The 19,543-nt window shown below is 38.5% G+C and overlaps 1 long non-coding RNA gene across 2 annotated transcripts in view; it reads left to right on the forward strand.

The window, feature by feature from the left end:
- The first annotated feature begins 1,427 nt into the window (after positions 1 to 1,427).
- LOC148148815 (uncharacterized) overlaps positions 1,428 to 19,543 on the forward strand; it is a 114,714-nt gene continuing 96,598 nt past the window's right edge. Inside the window, exon 1 of one of the 2 annotated variants that reach the window (XR_015758586.1) lies at positions 1,428 to 1,538. This is a non-coding gene — a long non-coding RNA (uncharacterized LOC148148815). Of the gene's footprint in view, positions 1,539 to 19,249; positions 19,391 to 19,543 lie in introns of those variants that run through there. The other variant, XR_015758587.1, reaches the window with a different exon arrangement.

Raw genomic sequence — 19,543 nt, forward strand, 5'->3', positions numbered from 1 at the left:
TTTTCCTTTTCTTATTTTTATTCATGAAGTTTAAAAAAAGATTTATGTCAATGAACAGCACCAATATCAAGTACTCCAGAATTGCCATGCAGTTATGCAATGCATTTTGCATTGTCACTGTTGGCAAAAAACAAACCAAAACAGATGTCTTTTTTCCCTCAAGTTTTGTAGACATACCTGGAGCGAATTTTTTAAAAGAGGCAATTGAAAGTTCACTGCGTACATTAATGATTTTCTTTCAAGAAAGCTCCACAACTGTTTGCTTTATTGTAGATTCCTACAGGGTTTTGAAGAGTGACTAGCTTGGAGACGTTCGGATTTCTCTGCCTGAGTTGGAGGAATGTCTGCTAAGATTAATCAGATGATTGCTTTAATTTCTGAAAAGAAACCCCTTTTAGTAAGTTCATAGTGAAACATACGTATTCTTTTGAAAGAATATCACTGAATTATATTTCTTAAGCAAGCTCTGCCTGCAGGATTTCAGAGACAACAGACCATGATTACTGACTTCACCACAGATGCCAGAACACCAGAGCAACTCACTCCAGAACATCTTAAGCTTTATCCTTGTGCTTTCAAATATAACCCACTAGCCAAAATGTCTTTTTTTCAGAAAGTTCATCTCTGCAGATAAAACTGGTTGTTTTGTTTTTCCCTATTTTTCTGAAGATGGTGCTTATCTATTTGGGAACATTCTGACAAATGTAATTTACACAGTCAGTAAGATAAAAGTGTGTGTTGAATTTTTATTGAACAAGTTTTGTTTACTAATAAACACGATTATGGGTTTGTTAAGAAATCTTTGATAGAAAGATTTTGTGGTTAAAAATCTAATATAGATAAAGGTATTTAATTAAACATCTTAGTAACTGGAAAGTTGTCTTTTTATACTGTGACCCATGGAATACTGGGACGAGAGTGACAGTGAATTCTTCCACCCTTGGTCATAACTTGACAAAGGTTTAAGTACATAGCAAAACAAAGTATACAATATAAATGCAGTTTGATTAGATGTGATGTCAGATTCACATTATTTCACTGTATCACCTTCTGCTTTGTTCTGTGTCCACCTATTTCACTGTCCTTTGTCCTGGTTTACTTTACCTCAACCTGGTTTACTGCAACCCTACTTCATTTACTGTATCCAATTAAATGCCTTACCAATAAAAAGACCAACGTTTGTTCACAATTGTGTTTATTATTAATGAAAAATTACACTTCTCTACCTAGCTTATTTGACTTCCACGTGATTCCTAAAGAAAATTGTCAAACATGAAATTTGAATGGCTAGGTCACCTTGTGTTGTTCTAGCTAGTAAATAAGTGACAGACAATTTTACTCTTCACTCATAATTTTGCCCTTGAATGGTCAGGTGATATGGTGGCTCAGTGGTTAACACTGCTGCTTCACAGTTCCAGGAACCCAGGATCGATTCCAGCCTCGGGGGACTGTCTGTGTGGAGTTTGCACATTCTCCCCGTGTCTGTGTAGGTTTCCGTCGGGTGCTCAAGTTTCCCCTCACAGTCCAAAGACATGTAGGTAGGTGGATTAGCCATGCTAAATTGACCACAATGTTCCAGGGATGTGCAGACTAGGTGGGTTAGCCATTGGGAATGCAGGGTTACAGAGGTAGGAGGTGTTCTGGGTGGGATGTTCTTCGGAGGGTTCACATGCATTTGATGGGCCGAATGGCCTGCTTCCATACTGTAGGCTATGATCTTTGCAGCACTGTGCTAGTTTGCCTACCTATCTCCAACAGCAAATTTCCAACAAGTAAAAGGTGTGCAAATTGGCCGACAAGCACCTCAGGATCCTGCCATTACAACAAAGAAGATATGAAAGTGACTCTTCAGTTATGTTACCTATACATGGCAAGAGGCCGTCCTTAGAAAATAAAGCAAGTCATACTCTTTTTCTAACCAAGTTGCTCATTTAATAATGGATCAGTTATTGTGTCTGTAAGTCATGCTTGGTTTTGCAAGTAGTGCAATATCAAGTGTTTATTTAAAAGCAGGGCTAATACACTCATAGTCCTGCTGTCTGTTCTGTTTAGTTTCAAGTACTTGTATTCAAATAGTACATAAAACATTGCTCATTTGCTTCCAACTGCCACTAAACTTCCTAATCACACAAGAGAACTGAAATTATACAGAGAATTTAAAAAGTAGCAGAATAGGTTGACTATATTTGTTTACACTTCAAAGTTTGAGAGACAATAAATGCACACGACTTTGCAAAAATGTAAATGGCCAGTTGTGAGCACAGTATAAGTAACTGTGTCAGACTAAAAACAAATACATGGGGTAGAGTTGCAGGTAGATAGTGAAGAAGGCTTTTGGTATGATTTCCTTTATTGGTCAGAGTATTGAGTACAGGAGTTGGGAGGTCATGTTGTGGCTGTACGGGACATTGGTTAGGCCACTTTTGGAGTATTACATACAATTATGGTCTCCTTCCTATCAAAAGGATGTTGTGAAACTTGAAATGATTCAGAAAAGATTTACAAGGACGTTGCCGGGGCAGAGGGTTTGAGTGACAGAGAGGCTGAACACCAGCCAGCTATTTTCCCTGGAGCATCAGAGGCTGAGGGATGAGCTTATAGAGGTTTATAAAATCATGAAGGGCATGGATAGGGTAAATAGACAAGGTCTTTTCCCTGGGGTGGGAAAGTCCAGAACTAGAGGGCATAGGTTTAGGGTGAGAGGCAAAAGATATAAAAGAGACCTAAGGGGCAATGTTTTCACACAGAGGGTGGGATGTGTATGGAATGAGCCGCCAGAGGAAGTGGTGTGGAGGCTAGTACAATTGCAACATTTAAAAGGCATCTGGATGAGTGTAATTTAGGAAGGGTTTGGAAGGATATGGGCTGGGTGCTGGCAAGTGGTACTAGTTGGGATTTCTGGTTGGCATGGACGAGTTGGACGAAAAGATTTGTTTTGTGCTGTACATCTCTCTGACTCCAGGACTCTAAGTAGCAATTTAAGACTAACAGGGTTTATTAGAGTACACTGAACTGTGTATACAATTTAATTATTCTCTGACAAGTAATCTCCCTCAGATAAGAAAACACAAGACTTAGCGAGTTTTGAAAAGATTTGTAGCTCAAGTTCAGATTTTGGATGTAGGTTTGCTCGCTGAGCTGAAAGGTTCATTTCCAGAAGTTTTGTTACCCTACTAAGTAACATCTTCAGTGGGCCTCAGGTGAAGCAATGCTGAAAATTCGTGCTTTCTATTTATAAGTTTGGGTTTCTTTGGGTTGGTGATATCATTTCCTGTGGTGATGTTATTTCCTGTGGTGAAATCACTTTCTGTTCCTTTTCTCAGGGGGTAGTAGATGGGATCTAACTCGATATGTTTCTTGATATCACTTGGGCTCTTCTTGGCCCTGCTACTCTTCATCACTGGAATGAGTGGAAAGATCAAGGTGCACTGTGAAAATGGCAGTATGTTCTGATGATACCTCTAGGATCTCTCCTGCATTTGTTAGAAGGAACCTCATGGACTTTGAGCAGGTCCTCTTGCCACTTATTCGTGAGAGCAAGTGAAAACAGGAATGTGTCAGCCCACATCACTTCCAGGATGGCTAAATAACTTCCACAATTTTAAATATCCATGTTCATGACTTCAGCAAGTATGGTTAAATATCATATTCTCATGAACCTCCATCTATAACTCCATGGAAACTGCTCTGGAACTGTAATTTATTACAACACCACATTGACTTACTTGAGAAATAGAGAAAGGTGAAGAAATATGTTAAAGAAAAGAATAACTGGAATACTGTCTGGAAAGAAAGATACCTTCTTGAATACATTGAATATTACTGCAGTTTATTCAACATGGGAGCATTTATTACTTGAAAAGAAAATAAGTTTTCATCTCATGTTACCTGAACATTATAAAAGCTTCCTCTGATTATCTGTATTCTGGTTACATTGATTTTAATACACTATGGGAGTTGCAATTCATTTACAGGATCAAGACATGTAACACATAAGCTTAAGGGACTTATCTTTTACTGAACAGTGCTTTCAGTTCAAAGTTTGTGAGAAGATTTGTAGCTCGGGTGCTCGTTGTTGTGGTTCTGTTTTCCGAGCTGGGAATTTGTGTTGCAGACGTTTCGGTCCCTGTCTAGGTGACATCCTCAGTGCTAGGGAGCCTCCTGTGAAGCGCTTCTGTGATCTTTCCTCCGGCATTTGTAGTGGTTTGAATCTGCCGCTTCCGGTTGTCAGTTCCAGCTGTCAGTTGCAGCGGTCGGTATATTGGGTCGGTATATTGTTTTCTTTAAAGCAGAGAAGTGGGGGTGGGGGGGTGGGGGGAGGGGGATGTGGGCATGACTGAGGTGTATACAATTATGAGGGATATGGACAGGTTGAATTGAGAGCAGTTAATCCCTTTGGTTGAGAGGTCAATCATAAGAGGGCACAGCTTTAGGGTAAGGGGCAGGAGATTCAAGGGGGATTTAAGAAAAGTTTTTTCACTCATTGAGTGGTGGAAATCAGGAATGCACGGGGAAGGTGGTGGAGGCTGGAAATCTTATGACCTTTAAAAAAAAATGGATGGGAACTTCAAATATCATAACATTTGAGGATGTGGGACAAGTACAGAAAATTGGGATCAGTGCACTTTTAGTGGTAATTATGCCAACTCGATGGGCCAAAGGGCCTTTTCTGTGCTGTATGAATCTATAAATCAACATCCGGGAACCTATTAGTCTATAGCTCAAAAAGCTGACTCAGCACTCCGTTGTTAATAAAATTAAAGATGTCTGTCTCAACAAGGACATTATCTTTATGTTATAATGTTACATAGGCTAACATATAAGAAAGCACTCAGACCATATCATACTTGAAGTGATGTTTGACCCAAAAATACTACATTACTAATTAATTATTATTCGCTATGGATCCTCAATGGCAACCTGCCCTTTCAGAGAAACATTAGATATCATACAGGATTCTAAAGATTGCAGCCAGATTAAAGGCCTGAGACAACAATGGAGGAACAAGATTAGGCCATTAAAGGCCTTGAGATCTTTTTCACTATTTAATCGAATCATAAGATCATTTGCATTTTAACTCCATTTTTATCCCTTAGCTTAGTAAATCTATCAGTCTCAATTTGCAACTTACCAAGTCTCTAGTGCTTTTTTGGCCAGTCCAGATTTCACTACTCGTAATCTCAGGCAAGGCCTAACAGTAACCACTGAAGGGTTTATCTGTGTGTTATTTTTTCAGATGACCACTCCTGGCAGCTTTTGGTATGGACTACCTCTGTCAGTATGTGGTATTGGTTCAAGAATGCTTGGAAGTTGTTTACTGCTACCAATCCTCCTATGCCTTTCGTTTATCTATCTCACAATTAGTGGTAGAGGATAACCACCAGAATAGTACTGACCTTGGACGAGAAGTTAGCAACAGAGTGCAACTAACCTCAGTCAGACACAATTACTGGGACATTGGGGAGCTGCTACAGATACATCTGCTCCCTCCGAATGCTGAGATGTAAATCTTTATCTCCAACCAAAGAATGCATATAACAAGATATAATGGGTAGAACCAAAGTAACAACAATGTTGAGCTCTATCTATTACAGTATAAAACAATAAAGTTAAAAATCACACAACATCAGGTTATAGACCAACAGGTTTATTTAGAAGCTCTAGCTTTTGGAACACTGCTCCACAACCACCTGATGAAGGAGCAGTACTCCGGAAGCTAGTGCTTCCAACTAAATCCGTTGGACTATAACCTAGTGTTGCATGATTTACACCTTTGTACACCCCAGTCCAACACCAATAGTTCCAAATTTAAACAATAAATACTTGATACAGAATATTGTCCCCAAATATAGCAATAGAAGGGCTCTCATCAGCTCTCCAGTGAGGCAGCAAGACACCATCACCTGGATTAAATTCAACACTGTCATATTTTATTCAGCTGACCGCAAGGAAAAATAAGTCTTTGTTACACTATGGTAATTGAAGAGAAATAGGAATTGAGGGAACTTCTGTTACACAATAAGAAGACAATGAGACTCTGCTTATGACTGCAGTTTGATTGATGAAACTTCTTTTGCCTGCCTTCCCTCTGATGTGCAGATTCAAGCAGTTGAGGATATTATTCCTCAATTACAGTTGCCTTCTCTTTCCTGAGCTTGCCTCTTTTCCATAGTTTTAATCAAATTATTGCCACGTTTTAATCAATTCTGAGGCATCTTCCTTCAAAGTGACTTCCAACAGTGCAGATCAGACCTTTCTTTCTCAAGCTATTTTAATGATCTGTGTACTGCATGGTAATCTGATTCTTGACGTTAATTTTGACAGAAGGTTACGACACAGAGATCTGGATTTTATGATAATCATGGTTGGTCAATGAATCCATTGCCCTAACCAGTGCCTTCCTGAGTTCTTGCATCCATCCTTACATTGCAGAAGTCAAAGTAAATTTTATTGAATCCTTAACATAACAAATGAGATCAACATTAAAATGTAATTTTCAACCAAGCTCTTAATTAAGAAAGAAACCAAGATTGAACAAATTGCAAAAGTAACACATTTAATCTCCTCAAAAATGAACTGACAAGTATTGAAATGTCATTAAAATTTGTGAACAGTCAAAAATACATGAATTGGAATTGATTTAAAAGGGAATCAATGTGCAAAGATGGCTTGTAAGACATAGGTAAGACTGGCACCTGTAGCTAAGGTTGCAGAATGTAGTGTCAGGGGATATTAACATGCATCTGTCAAAAATTCTCTCTCACAATTCAGTTGTCTGGCTATGAATTTAATATGACATTTTGCACAGCTGGGCAGATATGTGTATGCATTTTGTTTCAGCACAACCAGCTGCTTTTATTTTATTAAATTAGGTTGGATGGCATCTAGAATCATTTGAAGCACTAAAACATCAGGCCAATAAACTGGATACATTTTGCAAATTAATAAGACTTATTAACATGGCAAGATTTGTTTTTCAGCAATTATTCATGTTTTCTCATGAATTTATCAAATGTCTATAAGTGTCACTAGAATTAAATTAAACCCAATGCAGCATTCAACTGATAGTCACGTTCCTTTGATCTTTTTAGGAACAATTAAGCTGTAATAATTCAGTTGTTAATTATTTATGAATAGCGAGCAGCGCAGTCAGCCATGTGCAGAATACTTACATTTGATGCCCAAATCGTGACTAACGGGCATTTTACACTTATTAATGCAATACTATTCATTTATGCATCTGATTTGTCACATTCCTTGTCTGACATCCAGTACTGGTCGAGCAGAAATTATCTCCAATTAAATATTGAGAAGACCAAAACTACTAGGTGATAAATCACCGTAGAAATTAATCTAATGGCTGCAAAACTAGACATGCCCTTGTCTGTCTAACATCAATAAATTTTGTGCCACAAGTTGCGGACATTGCCCGAAGAGCAAAAAGAAAAAGTGATGCATTGTTAGAGGGTAAATGAATAGCTTCTGAAATTGTCCAGGAAAATATTTGAACAGTGTACTATTAGCAAAGCAGATACCCATCAATTCATTCATGTACTACAGAGAGGTAGCCTCAATAACTGCTATGGTTTTAAGGGAACTTAGAGAACCAATGCATGAATAGGTGTGAAAAGCAGTGCAAAGCAATGATTTTCAGCATGCACAGTTCATTGTTTTATCATATTCTAGATGCTTGCCTTTCATTGGTTACTTGTATTATAATTGTTGCTCTCAATATTTCTTTAAAATTTTGAACAATGAACTCAAATTTTATTTAAGCTGCTACTGCTGTAACAGTGTATTGTTTGAATTTCAATTTTTGCCTATTCTTGTGTATTTTCCTCAATTTGCCAATGAATCAGTTATTAAATACTCTCCAATCACACTGCACATTTACAGCCATGAATGCTTCATTATGACTGTGACACACAGCGGTGAAACATCTGGGTTGGGTCCTTAATTGCAACCATTTTCACCACAATCTTGACTGCTGGTTGAAGTTTCATTCGTTCCTTCAGAGCATTGGTTTGCTAAGTGCAGCAGACCATCAGAATCTGAACCACTTGGACAGAAGATTACTATAAACTATCACCTGACTCGTCCAAGCACCAAAAGCATGATGTGCACTTTACCTTTCTTGTGCTGTGCTACTTATCCTTTGATGATTCATGAATCTATTTTCTCAGTCAACTTTATCCAACTTCCTTTGCAGTGAAATATTTCTGTCTCGGGCTTGCTGCAATGTTCCAGTGAGGTTCAGCATAAGCTGAAAGAACAGCATCTCATTTTCTGCTTGGAGACTCTACAGCCTTCAGGGCTCAACATCAAGTTCAATTTTTTTAAAAATAAAGGAACAAATTATTGCAGATGCTGGAATCTGTACAGAAAACAACAAATGCTGGAGATCACAATGGGTCAGACAGCATCCATGGAAAGAGAATAAGTCCAGGTGACTCTTCATCAGAGATGATGTGAAGTGTGGAGGGGACAGCAATTGGGGTCTAGACTACATTAATATATTGTGAAGGAGCTTGGTCTGATCCATAACATGTCTAAAAACTGTCCCATCACATGCCCAATCCAGAGCAATGTTTTCTTCCTAATGTCAGCATCATGTGATCAGTTACACTTTTATAATTTCCATGATGTTCATTACACATCATTTCTGCACAAGTTTCGAATTGGACATGGACTGCTTCAGTATCTGAGGAATCATTGTGCAAAAAGGAGGAAAACATCCTCCTTTCTGACCTTATGATGGAGGATGAAGCAACTGAAGGTAGTTGGGCTAGAACACTACCATCAGGAACTCCTGCAGAGATATCTTGGAGCTGAGATATAACTGCCAAGCCATTGGTTTAGATTACATTAATTCCTTTCTTTCTCTCCAAATGTACCTTCAGCTATTCTGAAAATAAAGTATTTTGTTTAATCAGTTGGTCTGAAAGCTCTGGCCTCCTAACCTTTAAATTTGACTTTTTGCTCTGACTTTCAGATTTACAGATTTTTCACCCTGTTTGTAGAGTTTAACATCTCTGCTACTTTATGCTGTGACTATTCTCATGTTGCGTTGCATTCTTGTGGTCCATTGGAGCAGAGCTGATTCTTAATCATCGGCGACTTCACAGTCTTGACTGCTTTTTTTGCCTCTGCATTCGAGCGAGGGTGGGTTAGAAGGATCTGTCACCTGGTAGATCACTGCCTCTAAAGTGAACTGCCTGAAATATTTCTTCACAAATTGAGATCCATTGTCTGATGTCAAATCTTCTGGAAACTGAAAGATCTTTTTTCAATGCTCTGATCAGAGTGAATAAAGTCTTGCTATTACAATCCATTTTGAGTGATATTCGATGATGATGAAATGTAAATCTTTATGTCTTTCAAAATGTCCGATCACCACACTGATTATTGTGCTCTTATTCTACATTTTGCCACTTTGTAAGTATACCCATCGGAGTTTTGGTATGACTTCACTGCACAGTAACTTTGCTGTAACCATTCTGCGGCACACACCAATAAATTTTGAACTATTGCCAAGTGTTATTGCTGCACATCGTACCTCTTCAGCACTTGGATCTCTGGATTATATTTTTCCAACCTTTGCAGAGTGTTAGCTGATCTTTGTCCTCTAATTGTTTGAGTTTTGAACTGTTGAATTGGTCTGAGTACACCCATGTTTGCTGTTCAGTTAAAGCTGTAGAAAAAGGCTATAATATTTTTTACAACAGTACAATTTTTTTCCTGTTCAAACTAATGTTTATCTTGAGAGTGTATCTGGCATTATGTTTACCTTTCTAGGAACATGGACTATTCCATAATTGTACCTCATCAGCCTACGTCTAAACCTTTCAATGCGTAGGTGCATTTTTGAGATTTCTTTCCATCCCAATAATTTTACCAACAGTTTATGGTCAATCTTGACCTGGAGTTTCAGTCTTATGAGGTAACCTGTGAACTCTTCACACCCTCAAATAATTGCTGATATTTCTGTTTCTATAATTGTGAACATCTCTTCAATCTTTGTTATAGCTCTCAATGTAAAATATACCAGTTTCCATGTCATCAGTTTACACTTGAACAATGATAGCTGCAATTCGGTTGGATGATCCTTCCTCAGCTACTATAGTGAATAATATTGGATTATAACATATTACAACATCAGTAGAAGGTAATTTCGCTTTGACTTTTTCAAAAATTGTTGTCTTTTTTTCACAGCTCTTTAATGGGCTGTAAAAGATGGGCGAAGTTGAGGATAAAAGTTTTCCACTTGATTTATGATGCCGAAAAATTACCAAACATCATTTGTGCACTTGGGTGCAGGCATGATGCCTTGTTTTTGGATTGTATCCTAGAAATCCAAATCATCTTTCTAGAGAATTTTCATTTCTCATTTAGTGTAAAGCCTGCAATCTGTAATGTCTTTTCCATGCATTTCTCCTTGATTGAACCATACACTAGGGTGCCATGCACTTGGCAAATTATTCCCATTGCAAAATTCTAGATATTATCCTTTACAACACTCCAAAGGCTAAGTAATTGAAGCAATATCATTTGGTTGGTGTCATGACTCCAGTCATCTTGACTCTTGCTCTAAGAATATCTGCTAAAATCCATTATTGGCATCAAGTTTTATGGAAAAACATGCCTCTTGCCAATTTTAGTGAAACTACAGTTGGCAGATGAAATAGGACGGATTTCCCTTCCTCTGTTTAACTGAGGAACTTGTCCAATTTGACTGTTAACTCAAAACATGCCATTCTGTGCCGACAATTCTAGACCTCAATTTTCTTAGGAATGTTTACCAGTTCTGAACATGATGTGTCTGTTCTGTCACCAACAATATGTCATTCATGCAATATACCCAATAAGGAAGAAGCAGCATATTACTGCAGATGTTGGAATCTGTACTGAAAACAACAAACGCTGGAGATCACAGTGGTTCAGATCACCTCCATGAAGAGACAGCAAGCTAATGGTTCAAGTTTAGATGATCCTCCAATTGATGGACAGTCATCTAGACCCAAAACATTAGCTTGCTCTCTCTCTCTCTCTCTCTCTTTATATGGATGTTGTCTGACCCACTGTGATCTCCAGTATTTGTTGTTTTCACTCAATGACAAGTCAGTCTTCATTATTTAAATCTGGCACACAAACATCAGACATTTTACATTAATTGGATGGAAATCAAATTTGATGTAAAAGATTACAGTCCATGCAGTGAAGAAGAAAATCTACCTCTGACAGCCTTCCCCCCACCCCCCACCCCACCCTTACCTTTTTTTTAAAACATGGATTTACAATGTCTTAATATCATTTCAGACATCTACTTTTTTTTCCTGCCTGCTTTATGAATGTCATTTTTTTCAATAGGTCCTGGAGTCTTACAGCACACAGACTCTTTTGTCCAACCAATTCACGCTGACTATAATCCCAAAGTAAACTAGTCCCTGCCTGTGCTTGTCCCATATCCCTCCACGCATTTCCTATTCATGCACTTATCTAATTGTCTTTTAAACGTTAGAACTGTACCCGGATCCACCAATTCAGTGGATCCACCGTGGGCGGCACGGTGGCACAGTGGTTAGCACTGCTGCCTCACAGCGCCAGAGACCCGGGTTCAATTCCCACCTCAGGCGACTGACTGTGTGGAGTTTGCACATTCTCCCCGTGTCTGCGTGAGTTTCCTCCGGGTGCTCCGGTTTCCTCCCACAGTCCAAAGATGTGCAGGTCAGGTGAATTGGTCATGCTAAATTGTCCGTAGTGTTAGGTTAGGGGTATGGGTGGGTTGCGCTTCGGCGGGTCGGTGTGGACTTGTTGGGCCGAAGGGCCTGTTTCCACACTGTGAAGTAATCTAATCTAATTCCTTTTGAAGTTCATTCCACACACCAAATATTTTCTACGTAAAAAAGTTGTCCCTCATGTCCTTTGTACTGTATATTTGCTCTCACCTTAAAATTATGCCTCCTAGTCTTGAAATCCCCCACCTTATCTATACCCCTCATGATTTACAAAACCTCTAAGTTCATTCCTCAACCTCATATGCTCCAGTGTAAAATATCCCAACCTATCTAGCCTCTTCCGATAACTCAAACCTTCCATTTCCGGCAACATCTTTTCTGAACTTGATAATTTTTCTCCTATAACAGGGTGATCAGAACTGGACATAGTACTCTAAAAGAGGCCTCACCAATGTTTTGTACAATGTGGACAAGGAATAACAAAAAATAGAGTTTGAAAAATTTTGGGAGGTAAAAAGAATTAAAGATCAAGAAATAATGCTTTCATTTTGGTCTCATGATTTGCCCACACAATACAAACAGCTTTTTAGTCAGCGAGGTCAGATTAGTATAATCAGTGTTACAGTGTTACTTAAAATCAAGGAAAAGTTGAATGCTACAGATACCATAGAGAGCTTCCTTTGGCAGACAAGAGTCCCTGTATTAAATCAAGCATTTCAAATGTATTGCCTTTCTAAAAAAAATGTAAATTATAGACTGGTTAACTCCGCTGTCTCTCCACAGATGCTGTCAGACCCACTGAGTTCTTCCAGTAATTTCAGTTTTTTGTTTGTGAAATGTCGGTTCCATTGAATCTACCCCAAGTACCTCAGCAGTTTCTGGTGAACATAACACAACAGGGACTAGGCTGAGAGAGGACCAGATTTTGTCATATATACCAAACCCCACTGCCATTGAGAACTGGCATATCAACATAAGTGGTAAACTTCGCACAATCCGGAAGGAGATCATACTGCTGAGTGAGGCACAGCCCAAGATAAACTGAAGACCATGATCAGGGTCCCAGCATAAAGCAAAATGTGAGACTACATGAAAATCATACTTTCATTGGTTGGTAATAGCTGCTAATTTGATTAGTATCAACTGCTTTCAGATTCAAGGCAAACAGGACAAATATTCTACAGATTAGAAATTAAAATACAAGTAGATAATTAGAAAAAAAACAAATTAAGGACTAAGTAAATAAAACAGAAAGGCAGGGCCAAATGATGTACTGTATTCGCATGATGTGGGAGCTGGTACACCTTATTGTGGTTCATAGTGGCCACTATTTGAGCAAGTGTTGGTTTCTTGACAGACTCCACTCAGACTTGGTGAGTTTGAACACTGTGACACATCAGGGAGGGGGAGAGTTACCTAGATATTGAGTTTCAGGAGGCAGTCACACCCGTTGGATTAACCACCTTAAATTCAGTCAGTGATTAGGGACAGGGAGATGTGGCTGTGAGCAAGCCAGATAGAGGGAACTAGGACGTAGGGCTGAAGGACCCTCAGGCTTTGAGCTTGTCTAATGGGTTTGAGATTCTATGATAATCTCAGAGTACAATGGGACCTTGATCAGATGGGTCAATGAGCAAGTTAAATTTAGATAAATGTGAGGTGTTGCATTTTGGCAAGGCAAACCAGGGCAGGACTTATAGTTAATGGTAGAACCTAGAAGAGTGTTGTTGAACAAAGAGACTGAAGGGTATAGGCACATAGTTCCCTGAAAGTGGAGTTGCTGGTAAACAGGATAGTGAAGGCGGTGTTTGTCAAGCTTGTCTTCATTTGTCATAATATTAGAATGTCACATTGTGGTTGTACAGGACAGTGCTGATGGCACTTTTGGAATACTGCATACAGTGCTGGTCGCTCTTGTATAGGAAGGATGTTGTTATACTTGAGAGGGTGAAGAAAAGTTTTGGAAGGATGTTGGCAGGATTGAAGGGTTTGAGTTATAGGGAGAGAGGCTGAATAGGCTGGGGCATTTTTCCTGAAGCTTTGGATTCTGAGGGATGACCTTTTAGAGGTTTATAAAATCATAAGGGGCAGGGATAGGGTGAAAAGACAATGTCTTATTTCTAGGGTGGGGGAGTCCAAAACTAGAGGGCATAGGGTTTCAAGTGAAAGGGGAAAGATTTCAAAAGAATCTGAGGAGTAAATTTTCCATGCAGAGAATAGTGCATGTATGGAATGAGCTGCCGGGGAAGTAGTGGTTGGGGTACAATTACAACATTGAAAAAGACTATGGATGGGGGTACATGAATAGGAAAGGTTTGAAGTGATATGAACCTTATACTGGCAAATGGGACTAGTTCAAATGGGAATGTCTAGTTGACGTGGATGAGTTGGACAAAAGAGTTTGTTTCCACGTTGTGTGACTCTCTCTCATCAGGGTTCCATTGAAACCAAGAGTGGGAAGGGAAATATTCAGCTGTCATGGTCCACATAGACACTAATGATACAGGTAAAAAAGAGAAAGGAGGTTCTGCTGAGGGAAAATAAGCAGCCACAGGCTATTTTGAAAACCGGAACTAAAAAGGTAAGAGCCTCCAGATTCCTACCTGAGCCACAGGGTCAACACAAAGAGATAGTCATGTGGCTCAAAGATTGGTGTGGGAGAAACAGGTTTGGATTCATGCCACATTGGTACCCATACTGGGGAAGGAGGGAATTGTTCCAGTGGGGTGAGTTCCACCTAAATCATTCTGGAACCAGAGTTCTGGTGATTGGCACAACGAGAACCATGGATATGACTTTAACAGAAAGGGGTGGGGAGGGGGAAGAGTTAAGTGGGAGTGGTGTTAGGTGGTGAGGGGTGCGGGGGGGGGGGGGTGTGATGATGACATTCATGAAATATTGTACAAAGTAAAGGAGAAGGAAAGACTGCTGGTTGATGATGGGGTGGATGTGGTCTCAGAAAATAAAACGAATGGACAAAATGTGTGAATGTCATATTGTACCAAGGAAGCACAAGAATAGAACCAACTTAAAGACTTTGTATCAGAATAAAGTCAATGATCTGATGGTACAGATAAAGTTAAATGAATATGACTCATAGACATTTCAGAAACAAGGTTGTAAGGAGATCAAAATTGGGAACTTAACATTTAGGGACACTTGAACTTTTGGAGAGATAGTTGGGATAGAAAAGGTGGTGGGTTAACACTATTAGTAAGAGATGAAATGAGGAGGACTATGAGAGGTGATCTAGGTTCAGATGATGTAGAGTTCATTTGGGCAGAGGTAATAAAACAGCAAGAGGAAGATGACATTGGTAGAAGTAATCCAAACTTCAAACTTGAAAAAAATCCAGACAGACTCAAAACAGTAGCCACTCTATGGGAAAGCTAATAAATCAACAAATAAAAGGAGTAAAAAAAAAGAGAACAATAATCATGGGCGATTTTAATCTTCATATTGATTGAGTTAATCAAATTGGAAAAGATAGGTACAACAACAAGTTCATAGAGTGCATTTGGGATAACGTCCTTGTTGTCATGCAGCCAACCAGTCAGAAGAAGGCTGTCTTGGATTTAGTAATGGGTAATGACTTCAGAATAAAAGATCTCAGAGGAAGTCGTCATCAAAATATGATAGAATTGAACATTCATTTTGTGAATGAGAAAGTTGGGCCAGAACAACTGGGTTTAACTTAAATAAAGGGAATTATAATGAAATGAAGATAGGCTTAGCTAAAGTGGACAGGGCAGATAGATTAGCAGGAATAACAGTAAACAAGCAGATATTTAAGGAGATAATTCAAGATAATCCATGAAGATGCATCCCAGTGGTAGGAAAGATTCTGAGAGGGGTGAACTAACTCTAGCCAATCAAGGAATTAAAGAAAATATTAAGTTGAAAGAAAAAATAAAAAGGATGCAAAAGGCAGTGATAGCCCTGAAGACTATCACTCAGAATTCAGCACAGGAGGAATAAAAAGATAAAGATAGAGAAAGTAAACTACAATGGCAAACTAGCAAGGAACATAATAACTGCCAATAAGTACTTGTTAAAATAAATAGAAAGGAACAGAGGTAAAAATAAAAATGGGCCATTTTACAGGAGATGGCTATGAGAAATATGAAAATGGCACAGAAGTTAAACAAATATTTCGCAACAGTCTTTACAGTGGAAAGTTCTTCAAATATCGCATCAATACCATCACTAAAGAAATAGTATTAGGCAACTAATAAGGCTGAAGGCAGCTAAGTCCCTGGTCCTGATGGCTTGCATCTTAGAATCCTAAAAGAGTTAGCTATAGAGATATGGTGTTGGAGGTAGTATATTAGCATGGATAGAGAATTGGCTCATGAGCAAGAAATAGCAAATGGGGATAGGGGGTTCTTTTTCAGATTCCAACATTGTGGGATATTATCTTATAACTTAAACTTTTTTGAGGTTCTGGGCGGAAAACCTTTTGGAACTCTGAATACAACACATCGCTCTTGTTGTGACCTTTGGGGCTCCACAGGGATCAGTGCTGGCCCCACAAATGTTTACAATATACAGTAATGACTTGAGTAAGGAAGTGATTGTGTTGGAGCCAAAATTGTAGATGACATAAAAATAGGTAGAAAGGTAGCTTACAAGAAGTATACAAACAGTTTAGAGAGAAATATTGATAGGTTAAGTGAGTTGGGGAGAAAAGTTGGCAAATGGAGTATAATGTGGGAAAATGTGAAGTTGATATTTTGGAAGGAAGAGGCAAAGAACAGAATATTACTTAAGATTAGAAAAACTGCAGAAAGCTGCAACACAATGAGACTTCAGGGTACGTGTGCACAAAACACAAAAAACTAGCATACAGGTACAGCAGGTAATTAGAAATGGTCATGGAATGTTAACCCTCATTTCAAGGGTATTGGAGAATAAAAGTGGAGAAGTCTTACTGCAAACAGTTGAAGATTCTAGTGAGAGCACATGTGGAGTACTGTGAGCAGGATTAGTCTGTATTTAAGGGAAATTAAATTTTCAAAGCAGGCAATTCAAGGAACGTTCAGGAGGATGATCCCTGGTATGGAGGGATTGTCTTATGAGCAAAGGCTAAGTGACTCTACTCACTAGAGTTTAGAAGAATTAGAGGTGACCTCATTGAAACATATAGGACTCTTAAGGGGTTTAAAAGGGTCAGTTTTGAGAGGATGTTTTTCCTCATGGAATAATCTAGGACTAGAAGCATAATCTTAGAAAAAGGGGTGCCAATTTAAGGTGCGATGAGGAGAAATTTCTTGAGAGTGAAGTGGAATTTTGGAACTCCTTGGCCAAAAAAAGCTATGGGACAGAGTCCTCAGGACTATTTAAGGCTGAGATAGGGACATAAATAAATGCTTGATCAGTAGGGGAATCAATGTTTAAGAGGAAAAGGCAGGAAAGCAGATATGAGGAATGTCAGATCAACCTTTATTCTAATGAATGTTGAATCAGTCTTGAGTGGCCAAATGGCCTGCATCTCTATCTATTTACTATTTTTCTAATGTTCTTAAAGTACTTGAACATTTTTGGGGACAGCATGGTGGCTCAATGGTTCGCACTGCTGCCTCTCAGTATCAGGGATCCAGGTTCCAATTCAGCCTCAGGTAACTGTCTGTGTGGAAGTTGCACATTCTCCCTGTGTCTGCATGGGTTTTCCCTCACATTCCAATGATGTGCAAGTTAGGGTGGATTGGTCATGCTAAATTGCCCATAATGTCCAGGGATGCACAGGCTAGGTGGATTAGCCTTGGGAAATGTGGGGTTACAGGTCAAAGCATCAGTGCGGTCTCGATGGGCTAAAAGGCAAGCTTCTATATTTTAGTGATTCTATTAAATGCTTTTCAGACCTCCCCATTACATTTCCTACTTTAAGAATAACCCCAGTTTCACTAGTTGTTCCTTTTAATTGAGTGTTTTCATCACTGGCTTAATCTAATGTTATGAAGTTGAAGGCATGTACTTGTACCTTTCAGAGAGGGTGAACGTTGTTCTGAACTGAGAGATTATAGGCACCCGTATATATGACTAAATGGCAATCCCACATTGTACTGGAAAATTGAAAATATGTACCATTTGGCTATGAAATGGATACTTGAGTTAGTTGCTGTTTTGACAACAATTTGAATCTAACCAGTTTCAATTATGCCCAAGATACTAAAACCCAATCAAGTTTGAATTTATTGTTTTGCTAACATCAGACCAATGAGATGACCTGATATTGAAGATATAAAAATGCAGGCATTTTCAAAATTGAAGACGGAACAACTGCCATCGACAGAGATCCAAGAAACACTCTCGATCAAAGGCACCTTTTCATATGTAACATATTTGTAGTAAAAAGAAAGACAACGACCCAGGAAGGTCTCCAGCCAGAATTGTGGTTTGAAAATTAAGATGATGTAATTTTATTTGAACAGCATATTGTTATAGAGGTAGAGGCAGATGGTGAGCAGTTAAGAGAAAGGGGGCTGAGAGTTGCGAATAGTTGTTGTTTCATATTCGCTTTTGAGTTAAAAAATAAATTGATGTTATTTTCTGTAAATATTGGAATTTGGGAGTTCTCTGTCACTCATAATTTAACAGATTATGAGACAAAGTGAGCATTTCTGGATGTTTGGTTTAACTTACTGAAGGGTTTACCACTGTGTCGTAACACTAATCTCTTCTTCACTATTTCCAAGGCCTTCACATCCTTCTTAAAGTATGATATCCAGGATTGGTCTATGTATTCCAACTAATACTAACCAGTAGTTCATAATTTCTTTTTGTATTTTTCTTCCACTTTAATTTTTAAAAAAAATAATGCTCCATCCACTTTCAGCTAGAATAATAAAAACCGTATTAGACTACTTCTCTTACATCAGAGTAGATTTTTTTGAATGCAGCAGGGCAAAAAAAAATTCTAAACACAGCATAATTGAAATGATTCACAGAAGATTTGAAGTTTTTGATAAGAGTTTGAGCAGAAATTTCTGTCATGACTTCACTTTTGCAATTTAATTTCGACCACACTTTATTCCAGGATTGCCAAATATACTGAAAGTAAAAGGACTATCATTTTTTTTGGTATGATCCTGAGTTTTGAAAAGATTAAACAATGTCTATTTATATGAGTTCCCAGGGAGTTATTCATTTTCATTTGCATTAAGCCTTATTGATGATTAAACTGCAGGCAAACTAAACGATCAGTTCTAAAGTGAAGGAAAAATAATCGATAAATACAGGAATATTTCTTGTCAGTTAAAAGAGGAAATAACTTGATTATGTGCATGATTACAAGATCCATAAGTACTTTTCTGGCCATGAGCTCTTTAGAAGTGGAGTCACTGGTATAATGTAGAAAATGCTCTAGTCTGACACAAAAGTGCTCCAAAAGCCAGTCTGTCAAAACAATTTTTCCCACTAAGTTAAACTGGTAATTGTTCTGGAACTGTTTACACAGCCTGCTGCACACAATCCCTTGGCCTCTGCAGTTAGCAGTTAATTTTTTTCGTTTTGCTGTAAAGCAGTGCTTCCATGGGAAAACCAGGCTCTCTAATTTAATGCAGTCAAATGAATGGCTCACTGCTTTGAGCACACTTTCAGTGGAAGGCTGTCTCGTGTGCTTTCAGAATACTTCAGCCACTGAATTTTGGGATCAAGTAAGTAAAGTATTAAACTATCTGCTTTAAATTTATTGATGTAAGCTGATGCCTGTGGAACCCAAAGTAACTCAATACATTTACATTAATATAAAGACCTATTTACAGCTGTTCATGCAAGCTCACATTAAATGCTGTGACGTAAATATGCCC

This window comes from Chiloscyllium plagiosum, unplaced genomic scaffold (genome assembly GCF_037043375.1).
Source record: "Chiloscyllium plagiosum isolate Xiang-an unplaced genomic scaffold, Cpla_swu_hap1 HiC_scaffold_11, whole genome shotgun sequence".
In the NCBI taxonomy this organism is placed as follows: Eukaryota; Metazoa; Chordata; class Chondrichthyes; order Orectolobiformes; family Hemiscylliidae; genus Chiloscyllium; species Chiloscyllium plagiosum.